General features: G+C 52.1%; 1 protein-coding gene across 3 annotated transcripts in view; it reads left to right on the forward strand.

The window, feature by feature from the left end:
- The window catches only part of LOC147016664 (uncharacterized), a 132,390-nt gene that overhangs the window by 95,590 nt on the left and 10,560 nt on the right, over nt 1–26,240 (forward strand). The gene's annotated exons all lie outside the window — the stretch shown is intronic.

Below are 26,240 nucleotides of genomic sequence, written 5' to 3' on the forward strand. Positions count from 1 at the left end.
CGGTTCCTTGAACCGTAAGAGCCATTGCAAGGAGGAATGGTCAGTTCGAACCAAAAATTTCCTCCCGTACAAGTACGGGTGGAAATGGTTCACGGCAGACAGCATAGCCAATAGTTCCTTACGAGTTGCGCAATAATTTCGTTCGGGCCTACTCATGGCCCGACTGTAATACGCGATCACTCTTTCCACGCCCCCCTGTGTCTGAGACAAGACTGCTCCCAATCCTTCCTGGCTTGCATCCGTGTCCAGGGTATACATCCCGTCATCGGTGGGGTACGCTAAAACAGGTGCGGATGTCAAACACCCCTTTAATTTGAGGAAGGCCTCCTGGCACTCCTCCGTCCAATTAAATCTCAACCCCTTCTCTGTCAACCGGTGAAGGGGCCTGGCTATCTCCGCAAAGTTTGCCACGAAACGCCGGTAGTAGGAGCAAAGTCCCAAAAAGCCCCGCACCTGTTTGACAGTTGTAGGTACGGGCCACTCCTCTACCGCTGTAATTTTTCCGGGGTCGGTCTTCACCCCCTCGCGGCCTATCACGTGTCCGAGATAGGCCACCTCTGTCGCGAACAAAGTGCATTTCTCTGGGCTCAATTTCAGCCCTGCCTGCCTGAGGTGCCCAAACACCTGGTCCAAATTGGCTATCTCCTGGGTGAATGTTTTAGCGTGTACCAGGACGTCATCCAGATACACCAGGCATGACTGCCACGGCATGCCGCCTAGTACACGCTCCATCAGTCTCTCAAAGGTGGCGGGGGCGTTACACAAACCGAACGGCATCACAGTGAACTGATACAGTCCCTTCCCTGTGGAAAATGCCGTTTTCTCCTTCCCCGTCTTATCCATCTCCACCTGCCAATACCCACTCTTGAGGTCCAAAGTTGAGAACCATTTAGAGCCTGCAACGGCGTCGAGGGTATCGTCAATTCTAGGCAGGGGATAGGAGTCTTTGAGTGTCACGTTGTTCAGCTGGCGATAGTCCACACAGAAACGCGTGGTCCCATCCTTCTTTTTAACCAGCACAACTGGTGACATCCAAGGACTTCCCGAGGGCTCGATGACACCTGCATTGAGCATCTTTTCAACCTGTTCATCAGCCTCCTCTCTTTTGCTCCATGGGAGCCTTCGAGCAGGCTGACGGACAGGCCGGGCCCCATTGGTGTGGATCTGATGTTGCACCAGGCCCGTACGTCCAATATCCTCGGGTGACAAGGAGAAGATCCCGATGTGTCGGTCGACCAGCTTGTATAAGGCCTCCCGCTGGGCCTCCTCCAAATCTACACTACTCCGATTTACCATCTCACAAATGGGACCGGGCCAATTCCTAATCGAGTCTGGAGACTCCTTCTGGGGCCGGTCCGGCTCGACGTTATCGTCCCTCAGCTCTGCGACCTCTTTTACTGGGATGCAATCTGCCACCTTCGTGCCCTTCCTGATAGTGCGTGGTTCCGTGCTAACATTTATCACCCGTACGGGCACTACTGGCCCGTCGGTACTTACCAGGGTGCGGCCCACGACTAAGCCCGGGGTTGACGGCCCTGCCGGTAGTTCCGCTAGGCCGCAGGGGCCCTGCCACGTCGGGGGTGCTCGCCACCGGGCCGGGACCACCGCCTCGGCACCCGGGGGAATGACCACGGAGTCAGGAGCCTCCAGCTCCACCCTCTCGTCCGTGCTCACGCCTCCTAACGGCAACTCCTCACCACCCAACTGCATGACCCCCCGGCCCAAGTCGATCTTACAACCACCGGCCGTCAGCACATCCAACCCTATTAGACATGGGTCGTACACCTCTGCCACCCAAACCTCTATCTTGGTTTTCACAGTGCCCAATTTAAACGACACGAAACCACGTCCTATGATAGGGGCCGTTGCCCCGGTAGCTAACTGCAAACTATGGTTTTGCAGACGGTGGATCTCATCCCAACCGTCTACACTCGAATCAAGGACCACAGGGCTGATGATCGTGGCGCTTGCTCCTGTGTCCACCACGGCGTCTACCCCTACGCCGGCAATCTTGCACCGAATTGTTAAGCTACCTTTGCCAATTTGGCCACAACTGATGACCTGTCGCAGTTCTGAGGGCTCTTCTCCGTCTGAGTCTGCCGAACACGGCCCTACATGTTCGGCACTTCTTAGTTTCCCGGGGACTGGTGGGGGGGGATGGTTGGGCCTGGCTATCCCTATTGACCCGGGGCGGAGTTGGTGGTCTAGGGGGCCGTGGCTCTTCTCTTCGCGGGGGCCTTTCCCTGCGCGGGCGTTGCACCTCCGCTGCAGGTGGTCCCCTGCGCCACAATTATAACACCTCTTCTGGTAAGGTGTTTGCCTCCAGTACGCCGAATTATACCCCCCTCCATTCCGAATTGGGGTACCCCCCGATGGCCCATCTCCCGCCCTTCCCGGGCCCGACCGCCTCTCCACAGGTCTCCCGAACCGGCGGTCGAACATGCCCTGCACCATCCTTTCCACTCGCGCTTGGTCGCCCAGGGTTGCCCCGGCTCCCAGCGCACTGTCGTGCACGGGGTCCACCTGTCGGACTGCCACCGCATGGCGCCCAGCCCCTCCCAATGGCGTTCTGGCTGCCTCCCAGCAGGCAGCAGTATCAGCCGCCTTCTGGAGGTTGTCCGGGCGCCATACGGTGAGCAATGCTCCGACATCGGTGCCCCCTATTGCTCGAAGGAAATGGTCCAGGGCAATCTCCTCCCGGTACTCCGGCGGCATGTTGGTGTGCGCGATCCCCACCAAGCGGCGAATGTCATGTGCCAATTCTCCCAGTGATTCCTGGGGACGTCGTTTGCGCCCGTTGAGCTGAGCTTTAACAAGCTCGCTCTGCTGGTCCATGCCACATCGGTTTTTTGGGCCGAATGGAGATCCTCCAGGGTCGCCCCCTCACTGGGTACCGTGGTCAGGACTTCCAAAGCCACGCCACGCAGGGCCGCTGTGAGTTGTGCCACACCCTGCACCTCGTTCCAGCCATTGCCTCTGGCAACACACTGGAACTGGGCCATATATGCCCTCAAGTCCGTCTTGCCATCGTACGGGGTAGCGGCACCCTTGGTTCTTTCGAGGTCTCCTCCCGTTCCCTAGGGACTCCGGGAGGAGTGTACCTCCCCAGTCCCAACGGTGCCTCACTCCCGCAGGGTCCGAGCCATTTGCCCGCGGCTCCACCACCCTTGTCTGCGTCTGTCCGTGCCCCGCGTTGTCCCGCTTATTCTCCCAAGCCATTGGACTCACACTCTGCACACCCCTGGAACAGTCATTCCGGGTACCCCCATTAGGCCAAAAGACCCCGCGGTCTCTACCCTCCCCAAGCTTGGCATGCTCACCCCCGCATCGGGCAAGCCTCCTCCTCCGCCCTGTGACACCGGCCCCACCTGGGCACGATCCGCCTCGAGGGAGTATATCCTCTCCCCCTGTTCCCGAAGGAGGCCACCCTGCTTCTCACACCGGGCCTCCACCCTATCCGTCAGTCTCTTCTCCATTTCCTCCATTTTCCCCTTTATTACCCCATTTATTTCCTCCCCTATCGTTCCTAACGACAGTTCCCCGACTTTTTCTCTTATTTGCTCCACCTCCCCTTGTACCTGTGTCACCATCTTATTTGTCTTGGATATTTCCTCCCTCGTTGTCCTAAACTGCTCTTCTGTCTCGCCCCGGTTTTTTCCTATCTGCTCCCCCAGTTCCTCTGTCTTTTCTCCGGCTTTCCGCTCCATTTCATTAATTACCTCCTCATGTCTCTTTCTACATTCCTCCGCCACCTTCTTTAATCCTTTCTGTGTCTCCGCTTTTACCTCCTTTCGCAGGTTTTCAACTTTGTCTGTCATTTCCCGATGTCTTTTCTCACAGTCCTCCTTCACGGCTCCCAATCCCTCCTTTATTTTCCCTTGTTCTCTTTTTAATTCCTCTATCGCCGTCGTGTTCCTCCCGATTTCCTCCTTTATTTGGTCTTGTCCCTGTTTTACTTCTCCCAATCCTTTTCCTACTTTGTCTATTTTTCCCACCACCGTCTTTATTTCGTTTACCCTCTCTTGTTTACTTTCTTCCATTGCGACTCCCACTCCTTTTACTTTCTCTTTTAACCCGGTCACCTCCGCTCGTATCGTGTCGACTTCCTTTTTCATTTCGTTTTTTAGTTCTTCCAAGCTTCCTTTCAGGCTCATTCCCATGTTCTGCGTCTCACCCCGCAGCTCTTTCATTTCTTCCCTCATTTGCTGTGTATTCGCATCCATCGTCGTTTTCACTTCATTTGTATTTGTATCCATCTTTTTGTTCATTTGTTGTGTATTCGCATCCATCGTCGTTTTCACTTCATTCATTTGTTTGTTCATTGCCGCCAGCATGGCGCATAGCTGGGCCATGTTGGATGCACTCAGCTGAGCCGTTTCGGCAAGGGTTGGGGAAGGGTCTTGGTGGAGAGGGGGGGGGGAGGTGTCATACACCGCGGCCGCTGCCGCACCCACCTCGGGCCCTGGGTTCAGTTGGGCGAGTCCGTGTTCCTGCACAATCAACATTTCCTGCTCGGGGATTCCATCCTGGACCATGGATCCTACACATTCTACATCCATTTCTAATACCCCCGGCTCCCGCTCGCCTTGAGACGCCATCTTGCTTCTCGTGAAGGGTTAATTTGCTCGCTCGTAATTTGGAGGGAATCGGGGGTCGCTTCTCTCACCCCTGGACCGATTCCCGTGAATTTAATTGGAGACAGGAGAGCCTGTTTTCCTGTTCTCCGATACCAGTGCCGCGAGGAGGGCGATGAATTTGTATCCCACTCCTGACACCAGTGTTGCGGATTTCGCGCCCGCCGGCGTGCGACGGCCACGTAACTCGAATCGCGGCACGTCGCCCACCGGACGGACAATCCAGTCGTGACCCTCTCGGACTAACGCCGGGAACCAGTCACGGGTGGACCTTTCGGTCTCACCGCGATCGAGCCAATCAGCCCCCGCGTGGGATAGGGTTGCTCGCCAAATTCGAACTACCTAAGTACCCACGCGGAGGGTAGACCGGGCGATCGCACCTCGCCGCAGGTCGACTTCGGACACGGGCCACTTAAGCGACCCGTTCCGTACTATCAGAATAACCGAGCGGTGTTATCGTCGACCTCGACGGTTCGATTAATTATCGGGCGTATTCAGCCCACTACCAACCCTTTACGTGAAGCAAGATGGGGATTCAATGGAGGAAAAGACGAAGCGAAGCGGGAAACAGTTCAACAATAAAGCACATTTATTCGCGGCACACGGGAAGCACACAAATACAATTCCACCAAATGCACACAAAAAAAAGAAAACACTTCCATTTACACAAAAAGCAAACATAAAAGTGAAAACACAGTGCAGAGCTAATACCGACTACCGAGCACACGGCAACACTTATACAATTCTACTTCACAGACGGCGCCGACAACACATACCCAAAACCAAGGAAAAGAAATACCCTCAAGAATGAGGTAGGCCTGAGGCCGAGACCGGGTCGGGCCTACCCGTCTGGTGATGAGACGCGGAGCGGCGATGGCCCCGCAACCCGCGGGCCTCGTGGACAGTGCCTGGCAGGGGGTGGGAACGGGGCCCCCTTGGTCGCACTATCTCAGCGCGGGGGGAAACAGGAGGGGGTTGCTGATGCTCGGGGTATAGAGGATCTTTATTATATGCGACGAGCGTCTCCACCTCGGCCAGGTCGCGCTGTCGGCCTCCCTCGGGTGCAGCTTCCTGCACGACGCGAGCACCCCCTCGTCTGGTGTCGCCGCCTTTCCACAGCTCCGTCCCCTCCGTTCCGACTCCAACGCACACGACGAGCAGCTCCACCGCCCGCGAAGTCTTGACCCTCTGCTTCCGACTCTCCTCTTCTTGACTCTCCGACCCGTTCTTGTTTGCGACTCCCCGTTCTCGTTCTGCTGACTCCCCGTTCTCGTTCTGCTGACGAACACCGTCCTTTTATCCCCCCGTAACTTCGCCTTTGACCCCCTCCCTTTGACCTTTCACCTCGCTCCCCATTGGCCCGAGAAAAAGTGGGCGTGAAGGCTTTTTGATCCACAAATTTGCATATATCGATCGTTCTGGAGGCGGGGCCAAATCGCCCCTCGCTCACCGATTGGACGGCAAAAAGTGGGCGTGTGTCGTTTTTGATCCGTTTTTGAAGCAGAAAATCCGTGATTTTGTACACGCTGTTCGACGCGCGTTCTGCATGAGTCCAACACCGGTACCCACAGCGGGGCAAGAACGGTGGCGATGCTACGGTTGTGAGGTGTGCGTGAAGGTCGTGGCGGTTGTGGTGAAGCGGTGGTTGGGGTCGGTGGTTGATGTTGTGGTTGTGATCATGGCGGTTGGTCCAAAATAAAGATAGTAAAAGAAAAACGGCTATCCTGAAGAGTCGCAGCACGTATAAATGACATGTATTCCCACTAGACAACGGGTTTGGGCCTCACTACACATGTACTTACCGAGATACCTCACCTAAGGGACCTGAATGGTGGTTTGCGAATCTGGTAACCACAACAATATATATATATATGTATATATGTACATACAACTATAGTTGAGTTAATAGATTTAACTCAACTAGAAAGAGGGGTGAAAAGAGAGTTTGTGTGTGTGTGTGTGTGTGTGTGTGTGTGTGTGTGTGTGTGTGTGTGTGTGTGTGTGTGTGTGTGTGTGTGTGTGTGTGTGTGTATGTATGTATATATATATATATATATATATATATATATATATACATATATATATATATATATATATATATATATATATATATATATATATATATATATATATATATATATATATATATATATATATATATATATATATATATATATATATGTATATATATATATATATATATATATATATATATATATATATATATATATATATATATATATATATATATATATATATATATATATATATATATATATATATATAATATTGTTGTGGTTTCAAAACCACTCCGGCGTGCGAGCGACCGCTTTAGCAAATCGCAGCCGCGCGCCCACCGGATTTGCAAACCCAGTCACAGCTTTTGGATCAACGCCGAAATCCAGCTACGGGTGTGTTTTTTAATCACACCGTAAATCAGCCAACTATTCTGTCCACGCGCGGCAGGGTCCGATCGCCGAATTGTCGATTTACCTTAGTATGCGCGCAGACAAAAATGTCGGGATTTACCCCTCAACTGCACCTGCTTGGAAACGAGCCGCTGAAGCAGCTCGCTCCGTTTGCGATTTGCCGAGCGGTGTATATCGCCAAGCCCCGCCGGATCCGATTATTTTATCGGCTATTTAAAAGCCAGCTCATATCCCGAACGCAATACGGCAGCTCAATTGAGGGAAAGGACGCAACGAAGAGGTGAACATTCACACAATGACATTTTTTTGTACACACGTAAGCAGTCCTACACGTATGCAATCATGTAGTCAATAAAGCAATGCAGGAACGAGCAAGCCAAAGAACTAAAACCGTTCTATTATTATGTACACAATCACTTAACAGTTCATTACCTGACGGACAAGGCGCCATGACATTCATACAAAGAAAAACCCAAGGAAAAGAAAGGGCAGAACTGGACCTTGTGGGCCTTTAATAGTTCACGGAGCTGTGGAGACCCCAAGAGTTCCGAGAAGCTGTGCTGGTTACCTGACACCTTCGTGGTGACTCGCTGGTTGACCCTCAATGTTTCGTCGACACGGCAGTTGGCGCTGCGCGACTTGCTTGGCCCAGGCCCCGCCGAGCGGTGGTTCGGCCTTGCCGACGACGCCTCAGAGGAATGAACGGGCCTTTGCTCTTTCGAGAGTTGATGCTCATTTAAGAGCCCGCCCATTCCTCAGCGTTGGCTCGGACCGTTCTGTCGCCGGCTGGCGACCTCTCTCCGGTTTCTCCACCGACATGTGGTTCTGCGCGGCACAGCAGCCTGGCTGCGCTGCGAGCTCCGACTGCCCTCCACTGGACTCGAACCTTGGCGGACTGCGGGCTTCCTCCGACTCGACGCCAGCTCGACTCCAGACTTCCACTCTCTGCAGCTCCCCGAAAGACTGCTTGCTTGGTGTTCAGCGCGCCTTTATATAGTGTCCGTGGGTGAGGTCTGATCTTTCACCTCTCACCCTTCACCCCCTTGCTGGCTCCGCCCTTTTTGATGTTTTGATCCAATTTCATCGCAAAGCTCGAACATGCGCGGACGTGGGTGAAATCATCAACCACGCGGATGTTGCAGGAATCATCAGCTGTGGAAAGCGGACGTTGTGGAAATCATCAGCCCCCGCGTCTGTCAGCAGAGATGCCGCTCATCTGTGGGATTCGCCGTGGCTGACGAAAAGATGGCGGCATAACGGAGATGAAGGTGAGGTGATGTGGTGGGGATGGCGTGGTTGTTGAGATGCGGTTGTGGTTGTTGAAGTCGTGTTTGTGGTTGTTGAAGTAGTGATTGTTCCAAAATAAAGATAGGAAAAGAATAATGGCTGACTCAAAGATCACAGCCCGGTCACACAAATAAAACCCTTCAGACATCGGTGGGGAAATCTAATCTGAACACACACTTATCGACATAACTGATCTCTGGGAAACCTGAATGGTGTTCTGTGAATTTCCACAACCATAACTATATATATATATATATATATATATATATATATATATATATATATATATATATATATATATATATATATTGTTGTGGTTACCAAATTCGCAAACCACCATTCAGGTCCCTTAGGTGAGGTATCTCGGTAAGTGCATGTGTAGTTAGGCCCAAACCCGTTGTCTAGTGGGAATACATGTCATTTATACGTGCTGCGACTCTTCAGGATAGCCGTTTTTCTTTCACTATCTTTATTTTGGACCAACCGCCATGATCACAACCACAACATCAACCACCAACCACAACCACCGCTTCACCACAACCGCCACGACCTTCACGTCGCACCTCGCAACCGTAGCATCGCCACCGTTCTCGCCCCGCTGTGGGTACCGGTGTTGGACTCGTGTAGGGCGCACGTTGAACAGCGTGTACAAAACCACGGATTTTCTGCTTCAAAAACGGATCAAAAACGACACACGCCCACTTTTTGCCGTCCAATCGGTGAGCGAGGGGCGATTTGGCCCCGCCTCCAGAACGATCGATATATGCAAATTTGTGGATCAAAAAGCCTTCACGCCCACTTTTTCTCGGGCCAATGGGGAGCGAGGTGAAAGGTCAAAGGGAGGGGGTCAAAGGCGAAGTTACGGGGGGATAAAAGGACGGTGTTCGTCAGTCAGAGAGAGAGTCGCAAAGAGAGAGTCGCAAACAAGAAGGGTCGGAGAGTCAAGAAGAGGAGAGTCGGAAGCAGAGGGTCAAGACTTCGCGGGCGGTGGAGCTGCTCGTCGTGTGCGTTGGAGTCGGAACGGAGGGGACGAGCTGTGGAGAGGCGGCGAGGGCGGACGAGGGGGTGCTCGCGTCGTGCAGGAAGCTGCACCCGAAGGAGGCCGACAGCGCGACCTGGCCGAGGTGGAGACGCTCGTCGCATATAATAAAGATCCTCTATACCCCGAGCATCAGCAACCCCCTCCTGTTTCCCCCCGCGCTGAGATAGTGCGACCAAGGGGGCCCCGTTCCCACCCCCTGCCAGGCACTGTCCACGAGGCCCGCGGGTTGCGGGGCCATCGCCGCTCCGCGTCTCATCACCAGACGGGTAGGCCCGACCCGGTCTCGGCCTCAGGCCTACCTCATTCTTGGGGGATGTTCTTTTCCTTGGTTTTGGGTATGTGTTGTCGGCGCCGTCTGTGAAGTAGAATTGTATAAGTGTTGCCGTGTGCTCGGTAGTCGGTATTAGCTCTGCACTGTGTTTTCACTTTTATGTTTGCTTTTTGTGTAAATGGAATTGTGTTTTCTTTTTTTGTGTGCATTTGGTGGAATTGTATTTGTGTGCTTCCCGTGTGCCGCGAATAAATGTGCTTTATTGTTGAACTGTTTCCCGCTTCGCTTCGTCTTTTTCCTCCATTGAATCCCCATCTTGCTTCACGTAAAGGGTTGGTAGTGGGCTGAATACGCCCGATAATTAATCGAACCGTCGAGGTCGACGATAACACCGCTCGGTTATTCTGATAGTACGGAACGGGTCGCTTAAGTGGCCCGTGTCCGAAGTCGACCTGCGGCGAGGTGTGATCGCCCGGTCTACCCTCCGCGTGGGTACTTAGGTAGTTCGAATTTGGCGAGCAACCCTATCCCACGCGGGGCTGATTGGCTCGATCGCGGTGAGACCGAAAGGTCCACCCGTGACTGGTTCCCGGCGTTAGTCCGAGAGGGTCACGACTGGATTGTCCGTCCGGTGGGCGACGTGCCGCGATTCGAGTTACGTGGCCGTTCGCACGCCGGCGGGCGCGAAAACCGCAACACTGGTGTCAGGTCGTGCGATACAAATTCATCGCCCTCCTCGCGGCACTGGTATCGGAGAACAGGAAAACGGGCTGTCCTGTCTCCGGCTAAATTCACGGGAATCGGTCCAGGGGTGAGAGAAGCGACCCCCGATTCCCTCCAAATTACGAGCGAGCAAATTAACCCTTCACGAGAAGCAAGATGGCGTCTCAAGGCGAGCGGGAGCCGGGGGTATTAGAAATGTATATGTGTAATAATGTAGAGTCCATGGTCCAGGATGGAATCCCCGAGCAGGAAATGTTGATTGTGCAGGAACACGGACTCGCCCAACTGAACCCAGGGCCCGAGGTGGGTGCGGCAGCGGCCGCGGTGTATGACACCTCCCCCCCCCTCTCCACCAAGACCCTTCCCCAACCCTTGCCGAAACGGCTCAGCTGAGTGCATCCAACATGGCCCAGCTATGCGCCATGCTGGCGGCAATGAACGAAAAGATGAATGCGAAAATGATCGAAAAGATGGAAGCGAATATGAAAAACGAAATGAAAGGCATGAACGAACAAATGAACGAAAAGATGGATACAAATACAAATGAAGTGAAAACGACGATGGATGCGAATACACAGCAAATGAGGGAAGAGATGAAAAAGCTGCGGGGTGAGACGCAGAACATGGGCCGATGCCTGCAGGCGGGCATGAAGGCCGTGACAAAGGAAATAATAGTTGAGACAAGGGAGGTAAAGGGTGAAGAGGTGACCGAGTTGGCAGAGACACGGGAGACGGGAACGATAGAGGGAAGACTGCACGATGAAGACGGGGTAAGTGACGCACACACACACACAGAGGTAGTGGAGGATAATGGGGGTGAGCTGGCGGACTGGGTAGAGACCCGGTGCGAGCAGCTGGATGGCCTCCTCCAGGAACAAGGGGAGGGAGTATGCCCCCTTGAGGCGGATCACGACCAGGTGAGTTCGGTCGTGCTTTGCGAGGTTGAGGGGAGGAGTGCTGCGAACGGGTGCACGGAGAGCTTGGGGGGTGTAGAGGCCCCGGAGACCCTTGTGGGGACACGAATCCCCAGTGTGGTTGTCCCTGTGTGTGTGGTGCAAGGTGTGAGTGCGGCACCGTATGTGGAAGCGACCCCGTGTGTGGAAGCGACCCCGTGTGTGAGTGGTGTGGTGGCGATGGTGCCGGAGTGCGTGCTTCCCAGCACGCCGTGTGTGGATGGGGCACCGTGTGTGAGTGAGGCCGTGTGTGTGAGTGAAACGGCCAGTATAAGTGAGGCACCACGTGTGAGTGGTGTGGTGGCGATGGTGCCGGAGTACGTGCTTCCCAGCACGCCGTGTGTGGATGAGGCACGGAGTATGAGTGAGGTACCGTGGGTGAGTGCCCCCGCGTGTGTGGATGAGGCACGGAGTGCGAGTGAGGCACCGCGGGTGAGCGCCCCCGCACGCGTGAGTGAACGGCCGTGTGCAAGGTCGCTGTGTGCCAGGGAGACCGGGTGTGTGAGAGAGCGGTATGAGAGGGAGATGTCGGTTGGCATGCGGGAGCACGCAGCCGCGTCTCCCCGTGTGAATGTGATGGAGTGGACTGTGTGCGTCGTTACACGCAGGTATGCGTGTGTGGAATGGAGACGGAGACGGCGACAGAGGAGAGAAAGCCGGGTAGCGGCTGTAGTTGTTTCGAGGACCGTGCCGGGTTCACCCAGCAGTGAGCACGCGGTTCGTGCTGTGCAACGCACGAGACCACCACGTGCTCGCTTGCGAGAGTGAAGTCCCGGTCCGGAAACGCACGCGGTGGATTTGCCGATCCCGCGGACGGACAAAGTTAGGCAGGTAAATGGATTTGGACCGGACGGGTTCTCCACGCGATCGTGTGTGTTAAGCTCCAACGGGCAAAGCACATGTGTTCGCGTGGGGAACCCCTCGAGAAGTGGGGCTTGTGTTTTTTCTATGCGCACGGTGACGTCATGGCTGCACGTGGGGTTGGAATCCGGCAGGAGGGGTATCTCTGCCGGATTGTACCGTCCAAGGAGGGACGAGGTACACGTGCAGCTGCATGACGTCACGGGCAGGTGCAAAGTGCGCGAGCTCTGAGTTGCCGCGCTGGCGCTGCGCATGTAGAAAAAAAAAAAAAAAAAAAAAAGAGCAAGCCTCACTTTCGGGTGTACAGGATTCCTGGGCAAGGGGTGGAAGACCCCCTTGGCCGGGGCACAGGATGAAAACTAGTTAGGGGGAAGGGTTAGCTTAGTTAGACCGACTCCATGGGGCAGGGGTAAGTCCTCATGGAGTCCGTGGAATGGATTAGTTAGAGGGATTGTAGCCAGATTTAGGTTGGGAAATAAAATGATTTATTTGAAGACAGAGACAGACTTTGGATGTGTAGAGGGGACGTAGTTTAGCTACGTAGTGTTAAAAGGAACGTGCTACTAGTTTAAGGGACGACGTGGGAGCACGAGTTAGTTAGGGGAGGTAGTTAGAAGGATGGCAGAGTTCAGCGGTGAGTGTGTTGAAGAGTTGTGGGTTGTGAGGTGAGTACGTGTACATGTTGAGTGAGTGAGGCCAGCGGGTCTGTGTGTATGGAGCGAATGGGGAATGCATGGTGCGATGAGTGATTGGGGGGAGGAGTGACTCCCGCCCAAGGGACCCCGGGGTCAGTGTAGAGTGAGTTAGGGGGTTAGTCAAATTAACAAAAATGGAGGTCGTTTTGCTGTTGGTGGGAATGTAGGCTCGAGACCCATTTGGAGGGGTGCAGGAGCCCTGTTGACGGGCTTGGGAGCGTGGCTGCGAAAGGTGAGTATCGCTGAGTGGGTACCCCGGGCACCAGGCTAGTCGGCCGTGGTAGGCCATGGGCCCATGGGGGGCCGGGATAGAGTAGTGGGCACGGGTGCGCCTGCTTGGTGCGGGGGCCCGGGGCGCCATTAGCCGCGTGGGCAGTGTTGTGGGCACGGGTGACCCTCGGAAAGGGGCCCGGGAGGCCGGCCTGCCCCGTGTGCGTTGCAGGGGAGGTGCCATGGGGGCCCTCCCCGGTGTTAGGGAGCTGGTAGGCTCGGAGGCAGTGTAGTGCCCGGGGGTGCCATAGCGGGAGAATCGGCAGAGGGTCGTGCCTGCCAAAGTGAGCCACGTGTCCCAGCCAGGAGACCGTGTGAGGGCACGGAGAGAAAATTGGGGGGCGAGGCCCGAAATTGTGAGGACACCAACACAGGCGACGGGAATCTGGGTTGTTAGAACCAATAGTTTAAGCGAGAGGCGCTTGTTGAAAGCCCCGGGGTAGTTTAACAGTTAAATGGATAGGATAGATTAGGAGATGTACCCCTCCGCACCATCCATCCCCTCGCTGTCGTTGTGGGCCGCTGGACCCACTTGGTGTTAAGATCGCCGAACTCTGGGGAGGCCATTCTGAGGCTTCGTTGGGCCTCGACACAGGACGTTAGCTCTCCCTTGTTCCCCTCCGGGAAGGGAACGTAGGGGTTGGGAGTAGGCTAGGTGACAGGATAGGTTAGCCGAACAAGGACGATAAAGGGGGTTAGGGGACGATTTATAGTGGGGGAGTAAAAAAAAAAAAATAAAAAAAAATAAGTTGGGGCTAAATTGGGGTTTGACAAATTAAGGGAGTGGGTATGTACAGTGACAGGCAAAGGCGATAGGTTGGGAGGGAGACAGGTAGGTAGGTCCGAGCCCGCCTTCCAAGTGGCCAGCACCACCGCACTCCCTCCACCAACCTCCACTGAACGGCAAAGGCTGGCCACTTCATCGGCTGGCCGTGTTTTGCTTCAAGGCGGAGGCCGGCCAAGTTCATCGGCAGCTGTGTGCTGCAAGGCCTGTGCCGGCCAGTTCATCTGCTGGCTGTTTTTCTTCGAGGCCTGTGCCGGCCAGTTCATCTGCCGGCTGTGTTTGCCTGCAACGGTCTTCTTCTGCGGGCTGTGTTTGCCTGCAGCGGCCTTCTTCTGCGGGCTGTGTTTGCCTGCAGCGGCCTTCTTCTGCGGGCTGTGTTTGCCTGCAGCGGCCTTCTTCTGCGGGCTGTGTTTGCCTGCTCACCTTTGCCATGCCATGCCCACTGCCCACGTTCACCAGCCCCGTTCAATTTTTGCTTTGCCCCCCCCTGTTCATTTCCATGTGCGCCAGGATCAAGGCAACAGTTTGCAAGCTGCGAGAACTGCCCTGTTGGCAGCTACAACACGGGCCTGCAGTGGCGGCCCGTGCACCGTGTTTGCGTCCATCCATTCATGCATCCATTCGTTGTGCTCATTGCGTGTGCCACTTGAGCTGGCACGGAGACTGCGTTTGTGCAGCCCAAGCACCGTTGTGGTTCACTGAGTTCAGTTCAAAAGGGAAGGCCTTGGACTGCGTGTGAGCAGCCAGCCACGTTCCCTGTCACCTGCATTGTTTGAGTCAGAGACTGCATGTGGGCAGCCTGGCTCCCTGCTAACTGCTTTCTTTTTGCAGAGTTCGATGATCCTGGGCCATGGTTTAGTGTAAAATTTGTAAGTTAAGGTTAAGATGTACTGTACATATGAGTGCGCCCCCGGCATGTTTGTCTTAGCGCCGGCAATTTTATTTAAGTCGTCCGTGTGAGTGAGTTTGTTTAGATAGTTACGCAGCCCTTAGGTTATTTATTTTGGGGACACGAATACCATGAATGTCGCACTCAGGGATCCGTAGGTAAAATGTACTATGGGAAAACTACACATGATGGCACACGAAAATTTGACGACTCGGGACGAGTCTGTAAAAAGGGGAGGGGGTAGTGTTGTGGTTACCAAATTCGCAAACCACCATTCAGGTCCCTTAGGTGAGGTATCTCGGTAAGTGCATGTGTAGTTAGGCCCAAACCCGTTGTCTAGTGGGAATACATGTCATTTATACGTGCTGCGACTCTTCAGGATAGCCGTTTTTCTTTCACTATCTTTATTTTGGACCAACCGCCATGATCACAACCACAACATCAACCACCAACCACAACCACCGCTTCACCACAACCACCACGACCTTCACGTCACACCTCGCAACCGTAGCATCGCCACCGTTCTCGCCCCGCTGTGGGTACCGGTGTTGGACTCGTGTAGGGCGCACGTTGAACAGCGTGTACAAAACCACGGATTTTCTGCTTCAAAAACGGATCAAAAACGACACACGCCCACTTTTTGCCGTCCAATCGGTGAGCGAGGGGCGATTTGGCCCCGCCTCCAGAACGATCGATATATGCAAATTTGTGGATCAAAAAGCCTTCACGCCCACTTTTTCTCGGGCCAATGGGGAGCGAGGTGAAAGGTCAAAGGGAGGGGGTCAAAGGCGAAGTTACGGGGGGATAAAAGGACGGTGTTCGTCAGTCAGAGAGAGAGTCGCAAAGAGAGAGTCGCAAACAAGAAGGGTCGGAGAGTCAAGAAGAGGAGAGTCGGAAGCAGAGGGTCAAGACTTCGCGGGCGGTGGAGCTGCTCGTCGTGTGCGTTGGAGTCGGAACGGAGGGGACGAGCTGTGGAGAGGCGGCGAGGGCGGACGAGGGGGTGCTCGCGTCGTGCAGGAAGCTGCACCCGAAGGAGGCCGACAGCGCGACCTGGCCGAGGTGGAGACGCTCGTCGCATATAATAAAGATCCTCTATACCCCGAGCATCAGCAACCCCCTCCTGTTTCCCCCCGCGCTGAGATAGTGCGACCAAGGGGGCCCCGTTCCCACCCCCTGCCAGGCACTGTCCACGAGGCCCGCGGGTTGCGGGGCCATCGCCGCTCCGCGTCTCATCACCAGACGGGTAGGCCCGACCCGGTCTCGGCCTCAGGCCTACCTCATTCTTGGGGGATGTTCTTTTCCTTGGTTTTGGGTATGTGTTGTCGGCGCCGTCTGTGAAGTAGAATTGTATAAGTGTTGCCGTGTGCTCGGTAGTCGGTATTAGCTCTGCACTGTGTTTTCACTTTTATGTTTGCTTTTTGTGTAAATGGAATTGTGTTTTCTTTTTTGTGTGCATTTGGTGGAATTGTATTTGTGTGCTTCCCGTGTGCCGCGAATAAATGTGCTTTATTGTTGAACTGTTTCCTGCTTCGCTTCGTCTTTTTCCTCCATTGAATCCCCATCTTGCTTCACGTAAAGGGTTGGTAGTGGGCTGAATACGCCCGATAATTAATCGAACCGTCGAGGTCGACGATAACACCGCTCGGTTATTCTGATAGTACGGAACGGGTCGCTTAAGTGGCCCGTGTCCGAAGTCGACCTGCGGCGAGGTGTGATCGCCCGGTCTACCCTCCGCGTGGGTACTTAGGTAGTTCGAATTTGGCGAGCAACCCTATCCCACGCGGGGGCTGATTGGCTCGATCGCGGTGAGACCGAAAGGTCCACCCGTGACTGGTTCCCGGCGTTAGTCCGAGAGGGTCACGACTGGATTGTCCGTCCGGTGGGCGACGTGCCGCGATTCGAGTTACGTGGCCGTTCGCACGCCGGCGGGCGCGAAAACCGCAACAATATATATATATACTGAAGGACCAATTTTGTGCTCCTCCTCGCAGTCGTGTCACGTTTTTCTCGGTACTGTGATCTGGACTGAAAGAAACTTCGTACCTGTAAGAGTGCATCGCACTTAGTGGCAATAGTCAACCTTCAACTCTGAAGCAGAATAAACACTTTTCGTTTTACATTCGTTTACATGGCGATGTGTGACGTCACCGCTGAGAGGTGTCAGGACGTCATGACATCAACGGTCATTCGCTGACGTCATTACGTCTGTCATCGACAGGCCGTTACCGCCGAGAGGTGTAATTCCACTCCTCGAAAATAGCGTCTGCAATGTAAAACCCTCTTCTGCACATGCTGACTACCTCAGAATGTGAATTTGACGTAAAAAAAATGTAACAAGAAACATTGTATCTTCTATCTATTTATCTATATATGAATACTGAAGGACCAATTTTGTGCTCCTCCTAGCGGTCGCATCACGTTTTTCTCGGTACTGTGACCTGGACTGAAAGAAACCTTGTACCTGAAAGAGTGCATCGCACTTTAGTGGCAAAAGTCAACTTTTAACTTTGAAGCAGAATAAACACTTTTCGTTGAGACGGGGGTGAGGAGTGAAGAGGCGGGGGCGGGGGATGAAGAGACGTGGGCAGGGAGTGAAGAAGTGGGGGGCAAGGTAAGCAAATTTTTGGGCGGGGGTAAGCAAATTGAAAGCGGGAAACGGGGGGGGAATGGGGCGGGGGATGAGTGGGCAGGGGCTGGGGTGAGTTAGGCGGGGTTGAGTGTGAGGGGGTGGACAGGGGTGGGGGCCCGGGGGCAAGTGGGGTGGGGAATCAAGAGACAGGGGGCGGGGAGTCAAGAGGTGGGGGTAGGGCCGGGATAATTACATTTTTGGGCAGGGGTAAGCAAATTGAAGGCGGGGGGGGAATGGGATAGGGGCGGGGGATGAGTAGGCGGGGCCAAGCACGCCCTGTCAAGTCCATGTCCCTCGAGTGTGGGTGAACTGGTGAGGGTGGTTGAATGAACGGAATCCTTCTGTGACGGGGTTTCGGCTAGTATATATATATATGTATATATATATATATATATATATATATATATATATATGTATATGTATATATATATATATATATATATAGATATATATATATATATATATATATAATATATATATATATATATATATATATATATATATATATATATATATATATATATATATATATATATATATATACATACATACATAGTTGAGTTAATATTGTTGCAGAAATGGCCCTTCATGTGTTATTAAATATAGGATTAGCCCAGATCCCCATGAAATGCATGTTTAGCCAGGTTGTTCGGTAAATGGACGCTACATGTGTGTCGGAAGGTGTAAGAAGCTGTTCATCGTTGATACATTGGTGGTGGACCGAGAGGTTCTTCTTCCTTCCTCTTTCCGAACAATAGTCCCCACCCAGCGCTGAGTGGGGAGTGGCCAAGAGAAGGAAGTGAAACTGAAGGGAGGTGCCAGTTGGTTTTGAGGTGAGCGAGTGAAGAATAAGACTGCAGGAGTGCCGGGGAAGGCGGTGGTGAAACTGAGTGCCGAGGTGGCGCGATGGGTTTTTCGTGAGGAGCAGTCGACTGGGAGGCGAGCAGTCGCCGGGAAGGCAAGTGGTGCCGGGAGAGCGCCGAGGTGGGGCGCGATCGGGCTTGGAGGCGAGCGTGCGCCGGGAACAGAAGGTGGAACTGAGAGCACCGAGGTCAGTCTGCGATCGGCAGAATGTGAACCTGAGCGCGCTGAGTCTGCGATCGGCAGTGGAGAAACTGAGCGCCGAGGTGGGGCGCGATTGGCTTTTGTGAGGAGACATTGACAGGTTCATCCGGAGTCCAGTAACAGAGCCTCTGACTGTCCCTACTCGCCTCACGGCTCGACGACGTCTTGGAATCCCATGGACCCAGCTTGCGGAGACCAAACCTCGATTTGGCCTGGTCTGGTGAACAGGCCAGGCCTGGACTTGTATACTGGACCATGGGAGAAACCAGCTGAAACCCACCACCGATCTTTCGCTCTGGTGCAGTCGACCTCGCGGGGTCTGAACGTGCCGAGGCTGCGTTCATGAGGGCTGCGACACATGGACGATCGCCACTTTGCCACGCGGCGTGTTTTAGCTTGGGCGCTCGAATCCGTTGACATCGGCTTGTCACGAGCCACATTCGTCTTTTGACACTTTCCTCTCGTCCATGAAACATCACCAAGTACTTTGTGTCTTGTCTGCATGCTGTGCGTGTCTTGTCTGCTTGTCGTTTAAGGTTTTTCTCGCTCAAGTTCCCTTCTAAACCTGTAATCCGTAGCTCCCCAGTTAAGAATGGGTTGTAAATGAATTATAACATTGTCGTGAATGCTTTGCTTGTGTCGTGTTCCCCGATGTCCCCAATAAATCTGGCTAATTCTTATGAAGTTTCCACTTTGAATTAATTAGTGCCGCGCCGAGGAACGATCCGCTCGATTTGGATATAAAAAACCAAAATGGTTACAGACTGGCAGAATTCACTCGGTCTCTGACAAAACCAGTCTGTAACCGGGGTCTATTTCCCCAACTGGTAAGGTCCAGGGGTACGTTGGTATCGCGATTCGAGACGCATGACCCGAGGCCTGTGCCGAACCAGCCGACGTTATAACCCCGGAGACGGCGGTGGTTAGGGTGGCGCCGAATCTGTAACATTTGGCTGTCGAGTGTAGGGTGCGAAAACTCAAACTGGTTACGGACAGTGATTGACGCCATCGTCCGAATCCCGCCACCGCTGAATCCTCAACAATATACTTAACTGCTTTTGTTTTTGTTTTAACGTATTGTTTTTGAGGAAAAGTGAACACAAGTACTTTCAGCTCTGTGCTCGCACGATCTCCACTGGATCATCTTCCATCACAGAGAGAACATACCTTGAGGTACCTTACATCACTTTTGAAGAGTTTGGGCTTTCTAATATATTTAATATATTTAACTCAACGAGAAAGAGAGAGGGGTCAAAAGAGAGAGTTTGTTTGTATATGTATATATATATATATATATATATATATATATAAATATATATATATATATATATATATATATATATATATATATATATATATATATATATATATATATCGTACAAATACAACTTTGTGTGGGGGGGGGGGGTAACAGGCTATACATGGGGGGGTATATATATATATATATATATATATATATATATATATATATATATATATATATATATATATTTTCATGGTTTAATGAAGAGCCAGTTGTTTCATGAGACACAATGGGCAAATGGGTTTTGACTCTGACACAAACTGACCACATTGCGAAAGGAGGTTTAATGAAAGGAGGCATTAACTTCAACTGTACACCATGAATTCTGAACGGCACCGGAACAGCTGCGGCCTTCAAAAGAGTGCGAGGCTGATTTATCGCTCTGCGTGACTCCTTATGTCCCAGTAAATTATCTGTGGCAAAAGCATTGACTCCGTAACGTAAGGGTCACCAGTTCGATTCTGACGCCCGATTGCTCGAGTCAACCGTGACCGGCTGGTCGGTGAATCACAGCGACTTTGTGGTCACAGCGACACTGCACAAGATGAAAAGCTGTTTAAATTCCCCTTATGGAATAGAAGGGGAGAACCAGGATAATGTATTTTGGATCAGAGCAGTGGTTTGGAAAGGTAGAACTTTAGGGGCAGGTTGCTGATTTAAGTGTACGCCCTGTATGCATGTGTTCATGTGTGTTTGTTCTGATCCTGTGTGTGCCTTGATCAATATGCTTGCATTCCCGCAAGGTGTCACTGCCTTCAGCGTTGCCTTTACCTTTCCTTGTTTACCTCTAATTTCACAAGACTTGTCCATGAATTCTTAAAACGAGCAACTGATTTTGTCTTCTTTTGGAAAGAGTGCTTATAGAATCGTATATCAGTCAAAACAAACGGTGTTTCACCTTCTTGTAATACCAGCAGTAGTAAAAGTATGCTGGTTTCGACAGCTTGCAATAGGCCATCTTGTTTCCGAGCAATGATGAAATTCCACTCACCTGCGAACCAGCACCAGAGCTTTGGAACCGACCCAGCTTGTTGCATGCAAGGGAAGGGCAGCAATTCCACTCCAAATATGTGACAAATTTTGTCAGACGAAAATACTGGCTCAGCTATAAACTGTCAACCTGGTGTCTCTCAGGCAGGGCAAAGCATCAATGTGAGTGCCGTCCCTCGGATGGATGGTAAACTAGGCATCTTGTCTGTCAGCATTAGTTGGTGGAAGATAATGATACCATGGTGTCCTTGGCGAAGCGTAGGCAAGCTATCGCTGACACTCTGGTGGAATTCCAAATTTCTGCCCGAACTTACAGAGAGCACGGCTCTGCGTCCTCTGCCAATGAGGCTACTCATAGCCACGTGCTGCAAAAGAAGAAAGTTGATAGAATCTTTCATTGTTTAAAAGGTTTAAGTCGGGCAACAAAAGTCTCTGCGTGTCCTCAGCAAAAGTTTGAGAGCATCGATTGAGCCCGTCCTTCCATCCATTGGGACCATACTCTGTGCAGAGCGTTGGTGCTGCCTGAGTCTCCTTTGCTGTTGGGTACAATCGTGGACGGGTCGCCACTCGGACACAGAGCTGACTTTGCACTCATGTGCATCGTACTGTTTTTGAGGAAAAGTTAACACAAGTACTTTCAGCTCTGTGCTCGCATGATCTCCACTGGATCATCTTCCATCACAGAGAGAACATACCATGAGGTACCTAACATCACTTTTGAAGAGTTTGGCCTTTCTAACTCGACCGCTTTATTTCCCACAGGACCAGTTTCGCGTGTCATCGGAATCTTGCACGTAGCTCGTCCTGAAAAGTGAAGTCAGAATTAAATATGCCACGAGGAGTCGCCTTCATTAGCGAAGACTTTGACTTCAATTTGCTTGTCATGTGATATGTACTCTATCGGTCTTGAGTTTTAGAACACCCCCATTTTTCAAGTTTTTACTGAAATTTAAGCAGTTTAATGTACTCTGAAATTAAAGCATCGAACAAATAAACAATTGCAAATAAAAAATGAAATCATGGAATCGTTTTGTTGAACAAAATTTAATCTAAAATTTTGACTCATCAAAGTAGCCATATTTTGCAGATACAACAGCCGAACATACTCGTGGCATTCTTTCTACACTGGAAATCAAATATTGTTCGGAAAGTTCTTCCCAACACTGTTGCAGAAGTTCCCACAAATGTGTTGCACCTGTAGGTTGCTTTGCTTTCACCTGTCTGTCCAGTTCATCCCAAACCAGCTCGATGGGGTTTAAGTCTGGAGACTGTGCTGGCCATTCCATGATTTGAAGCCTACCGTCTTGTTCTTTACTTCTGAGGTAGTTCTGACATAGCCTGGAGGTATGTTTTGGGTTATCTTGCTGTAGCTTGAACCCCTGACCAACTAGGCATAGACCAGAGGGTATTGCATGGTGCTGCAAAATGCTGTGGTAACCCTTTTGGTTCAGGTGCCAGTCACTCTGTGCAAGTCGCCGACTCTGGATCCAGCAAAAGAGCCCCAGATCATCACGCTTCCTCCTCCATGTTTGACAGTTGGTGTCACACACTGAGGAACCATCCTTTCGCCTCCTCGACGGTGTACAAAAACCCTGCGTGATGAACCGAAGATTTCAAATTTTGATTCATCGGTCCATAAGACCTTCCAGGTTTCAGTTGTCCACTGGCGGTGTTTCATGGCCCATGAAAGCCTCTTTTACTTATTTTGCCATCTTAGAAATGGCTTTCTTACTGCCACTCGACCTGTCAAACCTGCAGCTCGAAGTCTTCTCTTCACAGTTGAAACTGAGACTTCCTTACTTCGACCAGAGTTAAGCTGTGCTTGAAGCTCCTGTCCTGTGAGCCGCCTATCACACAAGCTGTTGACTCTCAGAAACTTATCTTCTGATTGTGTTGTGGCTTTGGGTCTGCCAGACCTCTTCATGTCAGAGTTTCCTCCAGTTTCCAAGTGCTTTTTGATTGTGCAGGAAACTGCACTCACTGACACCTTGGCTCCTTTGCAATTTCTCTAAAGGAAAGACCAACACTTTTAAGGGTTATAATGGTCTGTCTGTCTTCCTTTGTTAATTGTCTTTTTCTCGCCATTATGATAGCAATATACTACTTCCTACAGTGCAATATTGTCCAAATAATGCTTCAGAGGGTGTAGCAACACAGTCTGTTCCAACACTGCTTTTATACAGACAAAGGGTTTGTAACTAATCAACAAAAGTTGGGACACCTGTAGGAATTGTTTGCATTAACTTTCAAGGCTTAATTTTGCTTCCATTGCTGCAGCATAGCTGCAGTTGCTAACCCATTACTTGTTCCCTGAAAAGGACCTTTTTTAACAACTCTGAAATTTACATTATTTTTCAGTTTTTGGTGAACTAAACTTTTTTAAACTTCTGGCAGTTTACCGATTGGCATTGTATCATTTCAGGTTATTCACTGGACTTGAACTGCTTAAATTTCAGTAAAAACTGAAAAATGGGGGTGTTCTAAAACTTTTGACTGGTAGAGTACTTCCCAGGAGCCATCGTATTTACCATACATTCATCATACTCCAATGATATTGTTGTGGTTGACGAAATTCGCAAACCACCATTCAGGTCCCTTAGGTGAGATATCTCTGTAAGTATATGTGTAGTTAGGCCCAAACCCGTTGTTTAGAGGGAATAAATGTCATTCATGCGGGCTGCGACCCCTCTAGATAACCGTTTTTCTTTTACTATCTTTATTTTGGACCAGCCGCCATTACTACCACCACCAACCACGTCTCAACAGCCATCACACAACAACCACCAACCACAACGCCACTTCACGACAACAGCCACGACCTTTACCGTCACAACTCGCCACCATCGTATCACCACCATTCTTGCGCCACTTGTGTCACCGATACTGGACTCGTGCAGGGCGCGCACCGAGCAGCGTGTTCAGAAACATCACAGACTTTCCGAAGAAAACGGATCAAAAACGACTCACGCCCACTTCTGTTCCGTCCTATCGGTGAGCGTGGGGCGATTTGGCCCCGCCTCCAGGGCGTTGGAGTGTGGTCGCTATATACAAATTCATGGATCAAAAAGAATTCACGCCCACTTTTCCTCGGTCCAATGGGGAGCCAGTTAGAGGTGAAGGGTCGGAGGTAAAGGGTCAAAGGTGAAGGGGCGAAGCCACGGGGCATATAAGGGGCCGCGTTCGTCAGTCGAGTCAGTTGGGAGTTCGCGGAGCCAGTGAAGAGTTGGGAAGAGTCAAGAGAGGAGACGGAGAGGGCGATCGGACGAAGCTGTGGAGAGGCGGCGGCGGCGAAGGCGGTTGAGGGGGTGCTCGCGTCGGAGTCGGGGAGCTGCGGAGGGAGAGGCCGGCGGCGCGACCGAGGTCGTGGTGGAGACGCTCGTCGCGGGACCCGAGACAGGGAGATATCCCCTTTCCCCCGAGCATCAACAACCCCCTCCTGTTTCCCCCCGCGCTGAGATAGTGCGACAAGGGGGCCCCTTTCCCACCCCCTACCAGACACTGTCCGCGAGGCCCGCGGAGTTGGGGCGCCACCGCGACTTTGCGTCTCATCATCAGACGGGTAGGCCCGACGCGGTCTCGGCCCCAGGCCCGCCTACCCCCCTCATCCTTGAGGGTGGTCCTTTTATTTTGCTTTGGGTATATGTGTTGTCGGCGCCGTCTGTGAAGTAAAATTGTATAAGTGTTGCCGTGTGCTCGGTAGTCGGATAGCTCTGCATTGTCTTCTTCTTTTATATTTGCTTTTTGTGTAATATTGTGTTTCTTCTTCTATTACATTTGCTTTTGGTGTAATTGTATATGTGTGCTTTCCCTTCATCGCGAAATAAATGTGCTTATTGTTGAACTGTTTTCCCGTTTCGCTTCGTCTTTTCCTTTATTGAATCTCCATCTTACTTCACGTAAAGGGTTGGTCGTGGGCTAAAACGCCCGATAATTAATCGAACCGTCGGGGCCGACGATAACACCGCTCGGTTATCCCGATAGTACGGAACGGGTCGCTTAAAGTAGCCCGTGTCCGAAGTCGACCTGCGGCGAGGTGCGATCGCCCGGTCTACCCTCAGTGTGGGTACTTAGGTAGGTCGAATTTGGCGAGCAACCCTATCCCACGCGGGGGGCCGATTGGCACGATCGTGGTGAGGCCGAAAGGTCCACCCGTGACTAGTTCCCAGCGTTAGTCCGAGAGGGTCACGACTGGATTGTCCGTCCGGTGGGCGACGTGCCGCGATTCGAGTTACGTGGCCGTTCGCACGCCGGCGGGCGCGAATTCGCAACACTGGTGTCAGGTCGTGCGATACAAACCCATCGCCCTCCTCACGGCACTGGTAACGGAGAACGGGAAAACGGGCTCTCCTGTCTCCAGCTAAATTCACGGGAATCGGTCGTGGGGTGAGAGGAGCGACCCCCGATTCCCTCCAAATTACGAGCGAGCGAAATTAACCCTTTGCGAGAAGCAAGATGGCGTCTCAAGGCGAGCGGGAGCCGGGGGTATTAGAAATGGATGTAGAATGTGTAGAATCCATGGTCCAGGATGAAAACCCCGTGCAGGAAATGTTGATTGTACAGGAAAACGAACTCGCCCAACTGAACCCAGAGCCAGAAATAGGTGCGGCAGCGGCCGCGGTGTATGACACCTCCCCTCCCCCTCTCCACCAAAACCCCCCGACCCTTGCCGAAACGGCTCACCCAAGCGCACCCGACATGGCCCAGCTATTCACCATGCTGGCAAAGATGAATGCGGATGCGCAACAAATGAATGCGGAAATGAAAACGAGGATGGATGCGAATACACAAAAGATGGATGCGAATACACAAAAAATGAAAACGAAAATGGATGCATACACAAATGAAATGAAAAACGAAATAAAAGGCATGAACGAGCAAATGAACGGAATGAACAAGCAAATGAACGGAATGGAAACAAACATGAAGGAAGAAACGAAAAAGCTGCGGGGTGAGACGCAGAACATGGGCCGATGCCTGCAGGCGGGCATGAAGGCCGTTAGCAGGGAGCTTAAAATGGCGACTCCACGTGTGGGAGCGAACGAGCTGGAAGGGGGTGCAACGGCTGTCGGGCCCGCGATGGAGGCGGGTGACAAAATAATTCGGGGGGCGTGTTGGGCGAGGGTCGTGACAGAAAAAGTGACGGTAACCGAGAGGGACAAACTAATTGAGGTGACTGAGTTGGCAGAGACACGGGAGATGGGAACGATAGAGGGAAGACTACACGATGAAGACGGGGTAAGTGACGCACACACACACACGGAGGTCGTGGAGGATAATGGGGGTGAACTCGCGGACTGGGTAGAGACCCGGTGCGAGCAGTTGGATGGCCTCCTCCAGGAACGAGGGGAGGGAGTATGCCCCCTTGAGGCGAGTCACGACCAGGTGAGTTCGGTCGTGCTTTGCGAGGTCGAGGGG

The sequence above is a fragment of the Eptatretus burgeri genome, chromosome 11 (genome assembly GCF_056783735.1).
Source record: "Eptatretus burgeri isolate ZD-2024b chromosome 11, Ebu_testis_v1, whole genome shotgun sequence".
Classification (NCBI taxonomy): domain Eukaryota; kingdom Metazoa; phylum Chordata; class Myxini; order Myxiniformes; family Myxinidae; genus Eptatretus; species Eptatretus burgeri.